Here is a 17,736-nt window from a genome sequence, read left to right on the forward strand (position 1 = left end):
GAACATCCTGGACTCCTCATTGAGAGGAGCTAGGACGTTCCTCAACTTGCTTTCAGAGTGCAAGGATGACTGAAGTCATGCCAGGAAAATTGCTTGCGGCAGAGGAGCACAGGGTTCATTTGTGTTCTGGTGTGAGCTTGTAGTTCAAATTCTTCAAACTGTGCCTGCAGACCCTGCTCAGATGCAGGGTGATTTTGAAAGTGCAAAGATGGACAATAATTTTTTTGAGTCAAGTAGGACTCATTTAGATTGGCAATTGCCACGAACAATTAAGATTTTAAATATGTTTTTGTAAATATAACAGGTAAATTGAACTAAGAAAACTAAATAAAGCAAAAATAAAACAAGTGCCAAAATTACAAAGGTTACATAAAATATATATATTTGGAAATTTCTACAACATATAAGTGGCAGGAATCCTCCCAATCTGAGTAACAAACTGACTGGTGTAGGGTCTCACTGAAGTGCTGTCAGGTTTCTGTCATTCTTCTACTTCCACTCTTCCTCCTTTATGCCTATATAATCTTCTTGTACCTAAGGGAGACTAGCAAGTAACTGGGGAGCCATGATTAATTAAAAACATCACTTTGGCGAATGCATTTGACTTCACAATCTGGCTATACCACTTTCAAGACCAGTGACTTTGGGCAGAAGTTTTATCTCCCTTTCGTCCCTGGTCTCCTCATTTGTGAAATGAAAATATCCAAGTGCCTGGGTTATTGGACAGTGCCATGAACAGACAAAGATGAACACTTCCCAGCTCTGTGGTGAAAACAACTGTTTCCCTGCAAGTTAGAGGGGTGTCAGCCCAGAATGTTTTATCTCTCTTCAGTATCCATTTTCTCTTCCTTCATAAGTAACTTCTCATTTTGTTCTGGGATTTTACCTCTGCATTTCACCCCAGGTGGGATGAGTAGGGCAAGTGATCATGCCTAAGTAGTCAGAGCATGGAAGCCCTCTGAACAAGGAAGAACTTACCTTCCAAGTTGACTTGAGCTCATTCAGACAGACTGCTCCAGAATCCCACAAGTTACTGTTAAGAAATGGGCACAAAAATTTTATTGCCATCCTGGGACTCCATGGGAGGCTGAAAAATGGAATGAGAATTGAGAGATGAAATGAGACTGGATCACAGATTAACAGCTGTGTCTGCAATCAGAACTACCCACAAGGTTTTTACTTGTAAAATACACCCCTACAAATGTACACACCTAGGCCTATGTGAGTTTGAGTTAGTTTTAATTTTCTGTCACTTGAAAAAAGAGTGATAATTGAACTGTTTTTTCTCAATCCCCTTTCTTTTGTAGCAGTGAAGTGACAAGAGAATGGTAACAAGGAACAACAGAAGATTAAATATATCCAAAAATCAAACCTAATAAATAAATGAGCAAGTGAACTACACAGAAACTTCTTAAAAGAAGGAATACATATAGCCAAAAAACATGAAAAATTGTTCAACTATCCAATTAGGAAAATGCAAACCAAACATACACTGAAATTTTATCTCTCACCTGTCAGAACTGCAGTCATGAAGAATAAAAATAATAAATGTTTCAAAGGGCATGGAGAAAAAGGAGTATTTTTATACTGCTGGGGGAACTGTAAATTAATACAACCACTAGATGATATAGAGGATCCTAAAGAGATGAGGCATAAAAGCACTGTATGACCCTGCTATACAACTGTGCAATATTTATCCTGAGAAACTGAAGTCATGATGCTACAGTGATATACACACACCCATCGACCATGTTTATTGAAGTACAGTTCAAAATAGTCAACAGTAAAACCAGCCTAGGTGCACAACAATGGATGAATGGATGAAGAAAATCATCCATATATACATAATATAGATTTACCCAGCCATAAAGAAAATGTTATTTACACACACACACACACACACACACACACACACACACCAAATATAGTTTTATTCATCCAAAAACAAAACCAAAATTATGTCTTTGAGGAAAATGAATGGGACAAGAGAACATCATTTAAGTGGAATAAGTCAGACTCAGAAGGTTAAGGGCCATATGTCATATATGTAAGCTAGAAAGGAAAAGGAAAACAAAGCAGGAGGAAGATCTTCTAAAAATCTAAGGAAGATCAGACAAATTGGACCAAGGTGTGGAAAGTAAGGAGGAAGGGGTGAAGTGTTGTAGAATGATTTCCACCAAATTACATTGTCATATTGTGTTCATGTATAATATGTAACAACAAATCCCAGAATTATATACAACTGAGTGCAATCTTGAAAATCAGGATAATGTCCTTGTTACACCTGTTTGGAAGACTAAACACCCAAAAACACTGAGACAAGAAAACAAGTTTTATTTAAAGAATAGAACAGAGAGAGAGAGGAAGGCAGGTCTGAGATTCCTCTGGAGGGAAGTGTGTCCAGAACTGATGCCTGAGGGTGAAGCATAGTCATTTTCTATTGTAGAATTTAAGTTTTCCTTCTTTTCATGTCTGCTCTTCCTCTTGTCTTACCTATGTGGCCAAAGGTTACCAAAAGGGCAGGAAGAGAGCTATCCAGGGGATGATTGCTTGGGTTGGAAAATGTAAACTTTCCTCTCCCCTGGGGGCACTTAGCCACCACATTATGGGTAATGTTACCTATCCATTTCCTGTGCTTTGACAATTAACTATCAATTTTTTTTTCTCCTGGACTCAAAACTATAGTACATGAATAAAAAATAAGAAAAAAGATTAAGTCCAGAAAAGCCTGCAAATGACCTGACAATGACCACATGTTGGAGCACAGCTTTAGATAATCCCAGAGACTTAAGTATGCCTTCATGGGCCCCTCCATATGCAAATATTACAAGTTACACTTCACTCTTGTGCTGGTACAGAGATGAATATTTTTCAAGAAAGATTTCATAAAATTTATTTTCCTTAGGATATCAAAATAAAACATTTCCATGGGAAGCAGGTACTGTGATTTTTGTGTCCAATGGATATATGGACCCTGAAAGTACTTGCTTTTTTCTGTATTATAGATAATATTTTTGTCACTGGGCATATATTTGTAAAAAACAATTCTTTCTTGTTTCAGGCATATCAATTTTCACTGGACCTACAATGCATTTTGAGAATCACATCAACTGAGGCACATTTTTGACTAAATGGAGTAGGTATAGCTATCTATGTTGTGAATTTCTTTTGGTGAGCTGTCAGAGCAATGATCACTTCTGATTGGCTGAATGTAGTTGAGGTTTGATTGTGCAGAACAGAATGGGAGGGAGGATTTCAGAGCACCTCTCAAAATTGATTGGCCAAATGCAGTTTTCTTATTGATCCAATAACTCTTTACGCAGGAGATTGCAGGTTGGTAATGATCATCCTGTAAAATCATGCTGGTTGTACAGTGCAGAGCCTTTTCATTTGTGTAGGTCAATATCTAGCATAAAAAGCCTCACATGCAAATCTTAGTTTAAAGAAAATGGAAATTTATGTCATTCTTGTGGAGATGTCTAAAACCTGGCCTCAGTAATCCTGGATAATGAGCATCCTGCCATAATTGATCAGTTGCATTTGCAGTGGAGAACAAGGGTAACTGGTGCTCAGGAATGGGTCAACTATTTCTCCCAGTAGACCTATGTGTTAAAGTGTAAGAATGAAAAGACTATCCTGGTGATATCCTCTGTTTTTATACTTTCTCCCTTTGCTTTTCCTGAAGGACCTATGGACTGAAGTTTCAGAAATTATGATAGTTTATCTCGAGTGAGATCAATATAGAACAGAATTTTTCAAATTAGTATATTAGAGTTTATACTTCAGGAAAACTGAGGCAGTATGAAGACCCCCTTCAACCTCTGATTCTTGTGATCAAGTCAGAAAGATTTCAGACATTTCACTCTGATTAAGACTTGAGTTTACTGAAGGGATAAAACAATGAAAAATACACTCTCAAGACAGAGAGTGGGTCCTCTAAGAAATGAGAGGCTCTGTGCTTCTTCTGTAATCTAGTTTTATTGGAGGGTCTCAGAGAATATTCCAGGGAGTTCCACCAAGGGTCAAATCTTGAATTTTTACTGACAACTGGATGATTTCATACTCTCAAGTCCCCAATTCCAATACAAATATAGGTCATTTTGATCCATGCTGACTTGTTTTCATTGAAATTTTAACCACAAATTCTTGCAGATTTTACAATTAGAAGTAATTATCCTTATCTCCCTGAGCTTTGGGACCTGGTTTGTGGAAAGGATCATAAAATTCTCCCTCTTCCAGGCAATTTGGGTCCACATTATATACATTATTTTATGCCTGCATTACCACTTCCAAAACAGGTACTTTGCAGAGGAATGGGACATATCCTGTCCATTTAGTCCAGACAGAGATGCAGATAAATTACTACTTGAAAAAGAATGCATTGGATCAGCACATTTAGCCCTCTTTATGGAATTATTCTGTTAACCTCATGTTCTCACAACTCACATCTCTCTGTCACCTATCATTGAAGAAAAAAGAATAGCCTATGTCACACTATGTTTGATAATGGGTATCTAAGAGTGGATTCCAGACCAACATGAGTTTTACCAGAGAACATAAGAGCAATGCAAATTCTCAGATCAAACCCCAGATGCACAGTATCAGACACAAAAATCCTAATTTTCACAATTGCTCCAGGTGACACTTGGGGCTGACTACCTGTTTTGGTGTTTCTTCCAAGAACAGGATCTTCTTCATCACCTGAAAAGAGCCTTTTTATGATGGACTCACTAACTGACACAGCAGGAAGACTGACTTCCAGTGATGGACAGTTTCAGTACATGTAGACAAACCCTGAGACCAAAGAGGTTCCACATGCAGTTTGCTAGTGCCAAGGAATCCAGAGAATCCTATTTTTTTTGTCCCCTTTTAGCTTCTCCACTCTATCCAAGTCTAATAGTCAAAACCCTGTAAACCTTTTGACCCTTACTTTTCTTCTGGAGGTGGAAGTAGTAGCTTATCTGGCTTTTAAGAAACTCCAACAGCCATGTCACTTCTCTGTGACCATTACTGGAAGGACTACATGTTATATTTCATGGAACTTCCTGTTTCCTGGTGTGTAGATTCCTGCAGTTTCCCCTCAATACCACTAGATGGAGAGAGAGCACTTTCCTGCCAGCACCGAGGGGCACTCCACAGTCAGGCTGCAAGCTTCTGAGTCCCATCAAAGTCCCTAATGTGTCAGTGTGCTGAGGACAATTTTCCTGCAGTATTCAGAAAGTGACAAGCACCCAGGGCCATTAAAAAGAGGAAGTAATAATAATTTTACTATATCAGAATAATCCTTTATAATTTTACAAGTCCTAGTTTGCATGCATGGCAGACTGATATTTTCCCATAGTCCAGAGTTCTGGGGGTTTTAGAGCTTTAGTGACAGGCCCTAATAATACCAGTCAGGAGGAGGAGAGGTCATAAGGTCACAACAGGTTATTTTTTTCTCATGGGATGTTTAACTTGATTTTAATGATACTCAAAAAAGCAAATGACCTGCCTTTTGTGATGCTTTAAAGTGTTCATTGGAAGGTAACTGAGGAGGTGGGAAGAGAACTAGCATTTGAATCATGGGCCAAAGTCTCACTTTTCTTCAGTTAATTGTGCACTTCATCTGCTTCTTTGTCTCTTCTGTGACTTAAGCTTGTAGCCATAACAGTAGAGACTTTTTGGAACAAGAAAAGTTCATTCATAATTCTCACTTGGAAGGTGCAGTAACCTTCCTTCACTCCCACCTCTGGCAGCCCTTCCTCTTCCTAATAACTAAAATGTGGAAGACCTAACAGAAAACAGAATACAGGTGCCCCCCCATGACACAGGCTTGGTGGTTCAGGCTATGGATGCAAATGCCTTGGCTCTTTTGAGAAGCTTTGCATATTTGACATTGTTTTAAGGGTATCTTGAGTTTCTTTTAATAGGATATGTTAAGACTTGCAGAAACAGATTTTGATCTCAGAGTCTGCTGCAATTTCCTCAAACAAATATTTCAGCTTATGTGCAAAGCATCAAGGTAGGTAAGGAGGCAGAGGGTGTGGAAGGTGAGGGAAAACATGAGAAAGAGACTTTATTTTATTTGTGCTAGAAAAAAGATGATGCAGCATAAGAAGTTTTAGAATTAGTATGTTTTAAGGACTTCAGTCTTCTCTGAAGGACAAGGGCAATTTCTGGGTCTCTGACATATGTACCTGATGGAATTGGTGGTATAGAAATAAGATCAATTATCTTCAATGAGATGAACATGCTGCAGAGATAAATGACTCTCTAGGAATTAGCTATCTCCAGGATGTTATACCCTGGATATAGTGGTATATGCCTGTAATCCAAGTGACTTAAGGGACTGAGGCAGAAATATCACAAATTTCAGGCCAGCCTGAATTACTTAGTGAGACCCTGCATTAAAAATTATAACAAGGTGCTAGGGATCTAGTTAAGTTTTGGATCAGTTGTAGAATGCTTCTGGGTTCAATCCAAGTTAACCTAATGTGTGCATGTGTGTGTGTATGTCACACACACACACACACACACACACACACACGTGCACACACACATATACACACACACTCATGCAATAAACAGCCAAGGAAATAATGCCCTTCTGCGTCAGGAAAGACCCAATATCAAAGAAAGAGAGTGACAACAGCAAATGGCAGAAATAAAAAAAGCACTTTCAATCCCCAGCAAGGAAGAAATTGCAACTCTGCAGGTGCCCCTAGCATGTCCGCTTTCTGGTCCCTCCAGACCAGGATCTGTGTTTATGGTCCTCCAGATCACTTGCTTCACAGACAACAAACAGACTCTTGGGTGATGGTATAGAAGCAGGACCTTTGTTTTGATGGGTTTCAAATTGAAATAAAGCTTTCCAGTTTGAAATGGAGCTTGTTAAGCAGAGCATAGAATGCAAATTACCTGCAACAGACTGTCCTTTGAACCTCAATCTGTTTCCCAAAGATGCTTACCTGGACCAAGCTCAGGATGCTTGGGAGAAGGACAGACTTACCAGAGAAGAGAGTGGTGGGAAGATATTGCAAGATATTTTTTCTCACTGGGTCTTATATTTTCTGATGGCAAATTGGAAGGGAAAAATCAAGCACTCTATGTACCACTCTGTAATAAAAAAGATCAAACATCAACAGGTTTTCCTTGCAGCTTTCATGAAACCTTCTCATGACATCAGCTCCAGCATGAGGCAGTGGATTCATGTGGCCCTGCACGTTATTGTGTGTTTGTGTTTACATGCACTTGCTGGTCAAGTGTTCTTTGACTCACTGTGAATTTATGGGATAGAGGAATAGGAAAGACTTATTTCTCACTTGGGGGTCACTGCTTAGAATGAATCTTGCCTGATGTTCAAGGAGGAACATTTGGCTTGACATCAACTACTGGACTTGGACAGGAAAACTTTTGGAAGAATGGTGAATCTCTTTGACATTTAGACTGTAGTATGAGGATCAGGTACAAATTAGTAGTTACCCTGTCCACAGGCTTTAAGTTTTCCTGATAATAGGTGTGTGTCTCCCTCTCTCCTTTATATTTTTTCCTTTTCTTCCCTTCTTACCTACTATGAGACACTCACTGTGCCTGAAGCACTGTGGACAAAATGATGAACTTAAAAAGGTCTAGTGTCTTCCTGTGTAGCATTTATGATCTAGACCAGGGTTCCTGAACATCATCATTATTAACATGAAAATACCAGATTATTCTTTGTGTTGTGGATTTTCCCTGTGTATAATGATATGTTTAATAACATCCCTGAACAATGACTAACATTGTCCCCTGCAATTTTTGAAAATGAACAATGCCCATAGACAGCCCCAATGTCCCCTGAGTGTGACTATTGTCCTGACTAACTGACAACTAATCATTGAGGAAGACAGTTATATTCACACCTGCAGTGAAGTTACCACAACTGTCTCTGCATCTACATGGATTCTATTCAGGAATCTGCTACTGTTCACAGAATCTGGTTTAGTGGCACTTGCAGTGGGTGTTTGTATGTGCTTGTTGTGGAACAGTAATTGACCGAAGGCTACCAAATAAATCCCTGGTGAACAGAGGCTCAAACTTAATACCATGGTAGGTTAGCAAGGAGGCATTTCAGAGACAGTAAAAGAGTGGAGGAATTTAAAAATAAATCAGATTATAATGTCCTTTCCTGTTATTCCTTTTCAGCCTTTACTTTACAATAAAATAACTGCAGGGTGGGAGAATGAGTCTGTTTGGTGGCAGGGCAGACCTGCATCCTAACTTTTTTTTTTTTTTTGTTTTGTTTTGCATAAAACTCGAAGTCCTTCTGTGACTCTATGGCCCCATAAATAGAAAGCAAATAATATAAATGTCTTTCTTTGTGCCTGATACAGGGGTGAGCTTTGGCTTTTGCCAAATATTTGACCCTATCTGACACTTGTTAAAGGCATATATGTCTGTTCCCCATGGCATCTCACAGAAGGGTAATGTCTGATTCCAGAATTCAGTATAGAAGTTACTGTCAACATCCTTGCTTTTTCATCCCTCTGCTCTACTATACAGTGTTGATAGGTAAATTAATAAATCTGTTATGATTCAGACATGAAGTGCCTTCCTAAATTTCATGTGTGAGGCAATGCAAGAAAGTTTATTGGTGAAATGGCTGGGATATAAGACCTAACATAGTTAGTGGATTTCACACTTTAATGAAATAATTTTTTAAATGAACAACTCTTTCCTAATTGCATAGAGTAGGGTGTGTTATTAAGTGTGAGAAAGGGAGTTCTTCCAGCAATCTCCCTGTGCACAAGTATAGATATTGCATTCTTTATTATCAGATTGAAGTTTTTTCCTCCCTTTCTTCCATGACAATTCTCAAGGAGATAACATCCTCTTTGGTGTTCTCTCATGGCTCCTTGAGATTATTTGTAAAGCACTATTTATACTGTTGTGTAGGTGTCACACTCATTTTGTTTATATATTCTGTAAAACTTTAGCTTCCTATACAGGACAGAATAAATGCTTCCTATGTATGATCTCATTTTGGGTGAAAAATACATGATTGTCTTTTTAGCCAGATATTTCCCAAGAATGAGATCACAATGTTAGATTGGGGCTACATTGTTTGCTAGTGGAATAATGAGTTTCAGATATTATCAGGTTCAGATGTACCAAAAGTATAAAATCTTCAAGTATTCCATGTAAATAAGAGAAGGAAGAAAAATAAGAATGACAGAAACATTACCTGCCTTTCAACTAGTCCACATGGACATAACTTTGATAGTTTTTATTATTTTATTTTAGATGAAATAATTTTCTTTTAGACATGCAAGAAAAGCTATTTCAGGATCTAATAATTTAAATCAAGTAGCTGTATATAGATAACAAAAGCAATAACTGCATCCAAACCAAAGAGGCATGAGACAATGCATATTTATGTACCATTAAAAAATGAAAAAGGTAGTGTAGGGCAGCAGGAGGAATGGAGGCAAAAATGGAAATAAAACATCAGTTTACCCAAAGCTTCCAATGTAGTGCATTAGTGTAAGAATGATATGAATAGAAATAACAGATCTGCATACCTGCCTAATACAAAGTTTGCTGGTAGGACTTCTTTCAATGGTAAACCAATTTGAGTATCTTCTGTAGTTATTGAACTCAGGCTTTAAACTCTCTAGAGACAATGAATAATATGGTGCATTTCCTTTTATAATAAATTATGCTACAAGTTTTATCAAAATCTTATGCAGTGACAGATGTTAAAACTTTCTGTGTTCAGAATCATAAACTACAGTTAACAAAGTACTGAATATTTAAATGAAGACTTTACATTTTAGAAAATCTTTAGAAAAATATGAACATTTAGGAGGTTGCATATTGGGACATACTGCCTTGGGAACTGATGGCTCCTGCATTCTGTGCAGCTGACTGGTTGTGGGTGGGGTGGAGAAGTGTGGGTAGGTGACTCATTTATCACCAGCATTGTCCAGGTAGAGCTCAGGTGACTGGCACCCTGAAGCTCTGGACCTTTGAGAACATTTTTGAACACCCATGGGAAGCTGTTGTAATAGCTGCAATGTAGAACTGCTGAATCCCTAAGAATTCAGTAAGAGTTGATGTGCTGGACAGACATATAGATCCCTCTGGAAAACTGTGCAGTCACAGACTTCTTTAATTTAAATTTTATGACTTAAGATGCTGTACTGTGAAGTAGTTAATTAAACAAAGTCATTACCTGAGTTTTTCAGCATTCTTATAAAAGAACACTTAGACTTAAACAGAACAACAGTTCACATATTTACCATTTCACATTTGTGTAACTTATGCATTGCTATTTGTCAAAACCGTGGTTTTGTAACTGCTAAGCCATGACATTTCAGGTTATTCAAATATAATTACATTTTAAAGTAACTGATCACAAAATATATGTTTTACATAAAAAGGTGTATATTATTTGAAAGTACTCAAATGATGTCTTCATGTGAACCATACATTGCAGTTACTTAAAGTTGTTTTTAATTATAAGGTATGGGGACATTTTGAAAAAAAAAAAAAAAAAGAATAATGGAGGGGGTAGACTGACCCAAACTAACCACTGAGTTAATTACATAGAAAATTTATTCATGATATATCCTTATTTTTAATATTGCTGAGTGACTGCAAAGTGAAAAACAATCCAATAAATATACCTTGTTTAAAAATGTATGAATATTTATGAATTGAGACTGTATGAGAAATTTTGAGCTATGTAAATAATCTCAGTATTGATATGTAAAAAGGAGTATCTCTGAGCAATATATACTGCAGGAGACACATTTCTGACACAGCTTTTGGACACATCTTAAAGATATTGATTAATATCATTACATAGCACAAATGTGATTCAATTAATATGGCAGTACAAATTTTTCTTTTAAAAATTTTAGTATATAATACACTTTTATTTTATTTATTTATATGTGGTGCAGAAAATCAAATTCAGTGCCTCACACATGCTAGACGGGTGCACTACTACTAGCCACAACTTCAATTCCAAAATTTAGTAACTGAAGAAAAGAGAAAGAAAAATCAATTTACTAAAATTCATCATAAAAACTAAATACCAACACAGACACTATTAAAACGCAGATGATAGAAAAAATTTCAAAGTCTATACTGTAATAAAATAGAAAAACATAAAGATAGCAACAAATTTCTAGAGAAATATAAACTATGCAAAATAATACAGAAAGACACAGAAAATTTAAGGACATCAATTTCAAATAATAAAATAGAATATGCCATCAAACACCTAACACAAAAAAATTCTAGGGTCAGATGGATTCTCAGCCTAGATCTTCTAGAACATCAAAGAAGAATTTACACCAATATTTCTTAAATTATTGCATGAAACAGAGAAGGAGGGAACACTTACAAACTCATTCTATGATACTAGTTTCATCATAATACCAAAATTAGACAAAAATATATCAAGGAAAATAAACTTCAGACAAATATCCCTGAATATAGATAACAAAATTCTAAACAAAATACTTGCAAAATGCATACAAAAACATATTTAAAAGACAGAGCATCATGATCAAGTGAGGTTCATGTCAGGAATGTAAGGATGATTCAACATACAAAATCAATAAACATAATTCATCACATGAATAAACTGAAACACAATAATCACATCATTATCACAATAGGTGAAGGAAAAGCAATTGAGGAAATTCAGCATGTGTTTATGCTCAAAACACTAAGTAATGTAGTGATAGAAGGAACATTCCTCAACATTTTAAATGCTATATATGCTGAAACAAAGGTCACTATCATTCTAAATGGAGAAAATTTGAAATTATTCCTCCTATGAAATAGAACAAGACAGGGATGCAATTTTTTACCACTTTAACTCAACATAGTACTTGAAACCCTAGCTGGAGCAATTTAAAAAGGGAAAGAAATTAAAGAGGTATAAAAAGGATAAGAACTTAAACTATCTCTATTTGCCAAAGACATGATTCTATATTTAGAAGACCCAAAAACTCCACCAGATACCTTCTAGAATTCATTAAGCAGAGAACTCTTTTATTGGGGATAAAAAGTAAAAGCAGTTCAAGGAAACAATTAATTATACCACCTTGAAGCACCAGAGAATAGGTATTTAGAATTTAGACAGAATGATTCAACTTTTTATGTTGGCAATGTGGATGACATTGGTGCCTACAATGAAAAGGTTTTTACAAGCTTTTGAAAGAAAATTCATGTGAGTGGCACATAAACAATCAGTATCTGCAAAGCATTTTCCAGGTGGTTTGTCAGCTATGGCTACAGTACATACATGTGCTACTAGCCTCCATGACAAGCACAATCCACCTTTGTCCTCTAAAGTTATTCCCATTTTAGAGATGAGAAAACACAGGTTTCTGGATATTAAATGTCAACTCAGCTGCAAAGAGAACCACCCAGAAACAGAACTATATGAAATCCCTTCAAAGCTCCTCAAGGTTGATTTGTTCCTGATGTAGAGGATGTGTCAGAAGAAATATTATTTTCTCTCCATTTTGAATAGTGTACTTAGAAAAGACATACCAGGAGCGAAACATTTTTTCCCTCCTTCATGTTAAGTAACTCTTCAAAAACTGAGCTATCGACCTAGATTACTTATGAGGTAATTCCTTGGAGATTACAGGGTACAAAAAAGCACATCACACACCCAGAGTCTAAATATGACTCAGAAAAGAAATAAATTTAAAGGCTCATGAGAAATTTCAAAGAAAAAATATGTAACTATTTCTAAAAACATGTCCTTTTGTTGCTATTTCTATAACATATCATTCAGAAAATAATAAATTTTGATGCATATTTCTAGGATTTGCCAAATCTTATTCTATATATTTTGTAAAAAAGTCCAAAATCCAGATAACAAAATGAATGATTCACTGTCAATATCATTTTTTAAAAATCTTCAAGAAAGAGGAGTGGATGTTTTAGTGAATGTGTCATTCAACAATTTACTTAACCAATGATTTTGAATAAATATATTCATTTTCCTGAAGGAATAGGGAAGTGAGATTTTCCTTATTTATATTTCCTGTTAGAATTTCCAAAGATAAGCCCTAGAATTTCATTTGAAATAGCCTCCAAATAGAGAACATACAAGATACCTACAGCACAAATTCAGGGGAATAAAAATGTAAATATTCTATTATATTAATTAAAAACATAATGCTTGCTTTCTTGAAATCCAAATCTATCTGCCTTTTTGGATACATTTTCTTATCTTTAAAGTCAGAAACAATAAAAAAAGAATTGCAGGCAATTTCCTTGAACTGCCAATTAATACTGGGGATATCTATAGCTAAGATTTCAATAATCATAAGAAATTCAATATCTAAAGAAATATTAAAAATATTTAGAGAAATGTAAAATAAAATTCCATCCTAGACCTAGACACAAGTAAATAAAGTTGATGATGACATAAACCAAGTGAATATTCATAAACTCAAGAGTTTATTATTTGTGGAAATTCTTGCTATTGAACATATATAATGCTCACTGTCATAGAGACAAACAGAAATTACAGCATTTGTGTCCATAACACATAAGAATACATTACTCACCCAAACACCATCCCTATGATTTCAGGGGCATGGTTAAAGAGAATACACATCTTGGAAAAAATAAATAATTTGTGGAAAAATGGTTCCTAGGAGCTAGTCACATTTTCAGTTATAGTACATCTAGTTTAAGAAATAGTATAAAACACCATGTTTAAGTTTTATATATGTGCAATATATGTGATATATCACATGTATTTATGTTTAGAAAAAATATGTAGAACTTCTGAGAAAAGAAATATCAGAAGAACAAAAAACTCAAACATCCTGTGTGTAGATGATAAAACTAATCCTTACAAAGAAAACAATTTTCCCCCAAATTAACCTACAATATATCCCTGTAAAATTGTTATGTACCTATATGAATACATCATTGTAGTTTCTACATTTATGTGTATTTATATGGCAGTAATTTATAAAACTATAAATAAATGAAAGAGAGGAGGAATATAGAAGGAGAGGAGAAGAGAAAATACTCGGTACTGAAATGGAGCAAATTATATGCATTGCTTGTATGATTATGTCAAAATGAAGTCAAATATAATGTATAAATACAAAGCAATAATAAAAACCCAACATGCTTTACTTCAGTGAAGAAACCAAATTATAAAGCTGTAAAATTCATCCACAAAATTGTACATATAATTTTAGCCAAGAAATTTTTCAATTATAAGATCAAAGGGAGTACTTATCATTACCTGACATTTATGCATATTATGAAACTATACTATTACTATTTCAATAATCATCAAGAAATCACAATATAAACTAAATCCACCTTTGAATCCATATATATGTAAAAATTATACACTTAATTGCAATAGAAAAATCTAAATAAATCAAACCATGATAATGCCAATTTCACCAACTAACCTAACCCTGTCTCAAAAAAATAAATAAATAAATAAAAACTACTAGGGATATATCTCAGTAGTAAAGTATCATGAGGTTCAACTTGCAGTAAAACAAAAAAAAAAAAGAAAAGAAAAAGAAAAGGAAAGAAATAAGAAAGTGAAAGTGAAAATTAGCTAGCTCAGGAGGAAGCAAGTTTTCTATACTCCACAGCTCCTCTCCTGCTGGAAAATGGCATGTGGAGATTTGATCAAGACAATGGGCCCACGTGTCAATCACCAGCATTTGGGTAGCTGCTGGGCCACAGGCACACACCTGACAAATAGTATTAGAGGCAGGGGTTGAGGATGCCCTCCAAGGACAAGGAAGAGAGAGGGTCTCTGCCACTAATGTGCTCCCCACCTGAAAGACCAGCAGGACTGAGGGTACACTGCCCAAAGGGAGGGCTCAGGCCTGCAGACTCCAGCCATTGTGGAGAATACCGGTCTGCCAGCTCCTGTTCCTGCAGTCAGTCGTGCCATTTCAACAGCCTCCCTCCCCAGGCTTGTAATGCCATTGCCCACTCACCATTTCCTGGTTCTCAGGAGCTAGTCCTTGTCCCCAGGGATCTTCAGCCCCTGTGCAGCAGAGCAACCTGGGACTCCAAAACAGGAGAGTGAAACCTAGAGTTGAATGGCTGATATGGTGGTCTCAGGGGAAACAGGGAAGGTGGCAGAAGCCCACCCCCAACTCCCTGGCAGCAAACAGTATTGGACAGTTCTAAGTGTTACTGATTGGACAGGACCTCAGACCTGCCCCTAGAGTCAGGGAGTGTTCTCTGTGAGTGACAGCAAATAATATCCAATCCAGGCATGAATAAGAACAGAATGACAGGTTCTTGGTTGCAGTTTCTTTTTTTTTTTTTCTTTGAGGTTTGGGAATTTCTCCCCAAAGCCTCAGTCTGCTGCTATTTTAAGGCAATATTTCCTTCTAGAGGTGGGATCTAATCCAACCAGCAGAATACTTCCATTTAACATAAGGCACAAGGTCATTTCAGTTTATGGATATTATATGCCAGTATTTCATTCATGAATGAAAATAATATGATAGTCACTATGAAATGCTATTTAACTTTTCTGCTCTCTGTTCTTGTTAGAAGACAGACTAAACCTTGAATGGGAACAACCTCTAAAAGCAACATTATCTACTGAAAACAACACCTAAGGCACAAATGTAATTTAAATATTTCTAGAATTCACATTGAGAGCATAAAAAGAAAGAATTGAAATTGATATTAATAACATAACACAGCCTTTCCAGAATATTACCTTTGTATGACTTATAAAATAATACAAAGAAGTACATATGTTTTTGGAACTACATGATCAAGTTTGACTTTCTCCATCATAACTCATTTCACAGTAGCCACATTCCAGGTTTGAGGGCTATGAGTCGCTTAATGTCAGAGACTTAAAGAACATAATCAATCTTTTTATATGCTAGTGTTTAGAGATACAGTTTCCTAATAATATTTCTCCTCAGGCACAAAATTAGAAGAAACAAGACCCTGAGTGGGAGTAGGGAGCTCAAGACAGGAAGTCCAAATGTAGATCATTTTTCTCACTTCATAATGACCACAGGTTTTTCACATTGCAGATATCATACAGCAGAATAAACAACTTGGGTTTCTTAGGGGTTAGGGTTACAGCCTGCATTCTTCCATGGCCTGACTCTATTGTTTGCATACATGAAATTCACACTTATTTGGAAATTTGGGGTTAAACATAAAGGCCAAGCTGTAATATCTGTTTCCTTCTGTGGACTTACTTTCACAATTCATAAGCAGGTGGGCTGGGACTCAGGATGAGCTGTGTCTGATTCCAAAGTCAAATCAGCTCCACTAGATCACAAAACTCTTGAAATATTTCTTATTCTCATCAGACTTGGAAAGTGGAAATTATTCAAAGTGGCAGAATTTGTGATATATGTACATGAAATCCAGTCCTCTGTACTACATAGCATAATACAAACAGAGCAATCACATATAACTATATCATCTTGGGGCTCCCCAGAATCCAGGGAATCTGATTCAGTTTACATCAAGGGCAAACACCAGCTAGATTTTATCTAAACACCTATTTACATATCAAAATATAGGTTGATGTCAAATATGTGGGAAGTTAAATCAGGGTTTATTAATTATAGAACAGGCTGACCTAGAGGAATGTAAAGGACCACCAAGTCCTATGTATTCAAACCAAAGTAGGACATGTGCTATACAGTAATGCAGCAGATATTTTTTATTGAGGGCATAGAGCAAAAGAAGGCCAAGGAGGAATATATAATTTTTGGCAGTACCAAGAAATGTCAGATAATTGGAATCTGGATTTCCAACAGAAAGCATTGACATATTGTGTTTAGGCATGTGAATGATATTAGTGCTCATGATGAAAAGGTAATATACTTCTGAAGTAAAATGATATGTCAGAAAATGGTTAGGCACTATCCAGCCTTATACCATGGACAAGAGAGTAACAAGAAAAAATAACTTTTTAAAATGCCAAAACCCAGAGAATCCTGGCTGATAGAACCTATAGAGATGGGCCCATAGAGATTTATTTTTGGCATGGTACAATCATAAAAAAACAATGGACTACTTCTACCTCATTTGTTTTTGTAAACTTTCTCCTCTTTGTGAAATACTTTCTTGGGAAAGGTTAGATTTTAAATCTTCTAAAATAACTAGATGTACAGTGGAGATGACACATACATGGGCTTCCAGGGCAGGTAGCTAAAACAAAAGAGTAGCAACAGAAAATATTCAGTGCCCAGTAAACATTGAAAATAATGGAGAAATATGTTCTCCTATTTCTACATTTATGTATATTTTCACCTATTAATTTGCCAGAGAGACTAATACAGTTTATATTTCTTTGGGGATAGGAATGTAGATCATGCAAGTGGTAAATATCTGGAAAAGGTTTAGGGGGATCCCCATGCTTGGGTATTTGCCCTGGATCTATTCTGACAAGCTGTTATTCTGGCCTGTTGAGACCATTCTCCTGATGTCTCATCTAACCTTAGACTGAAGATATCAGTATTGCTTTTTTGGTCCACTTGCTCTTTCCCCAAGAAGACAGAATTAAGAATTAACTCCATGAATATCTACATGGAACTCTATGAACAGATTGTCTTACATGTAGGACAATAATAAACTCTGACCATCCTGTCTGATTCCACAGGGGACACTCCTCAATGAATATTTTTATATCCAAATTAGTTATCTATAAATATATGCATAGGCCTCCATACTTGGGTGACACTGTTTTATAGAATAAAGTCTTTGGAT

The sequence above is a fragment of the Sciurus vulgaris genome, assembly GCF_902686455.1.
Source record: "Sciurus vulgaris genome assembly, contig: HiC_scaffold_586_arrow_ctg1, whole genome shotgun sequence".
Classification (NCBI taxonomy): domain Eukaryota; kingdom Metazoa; phylum Chordata; class Mammalia; order Rodentia; family Sciuridae; genus Sciurus; species Sciurus vulgaris.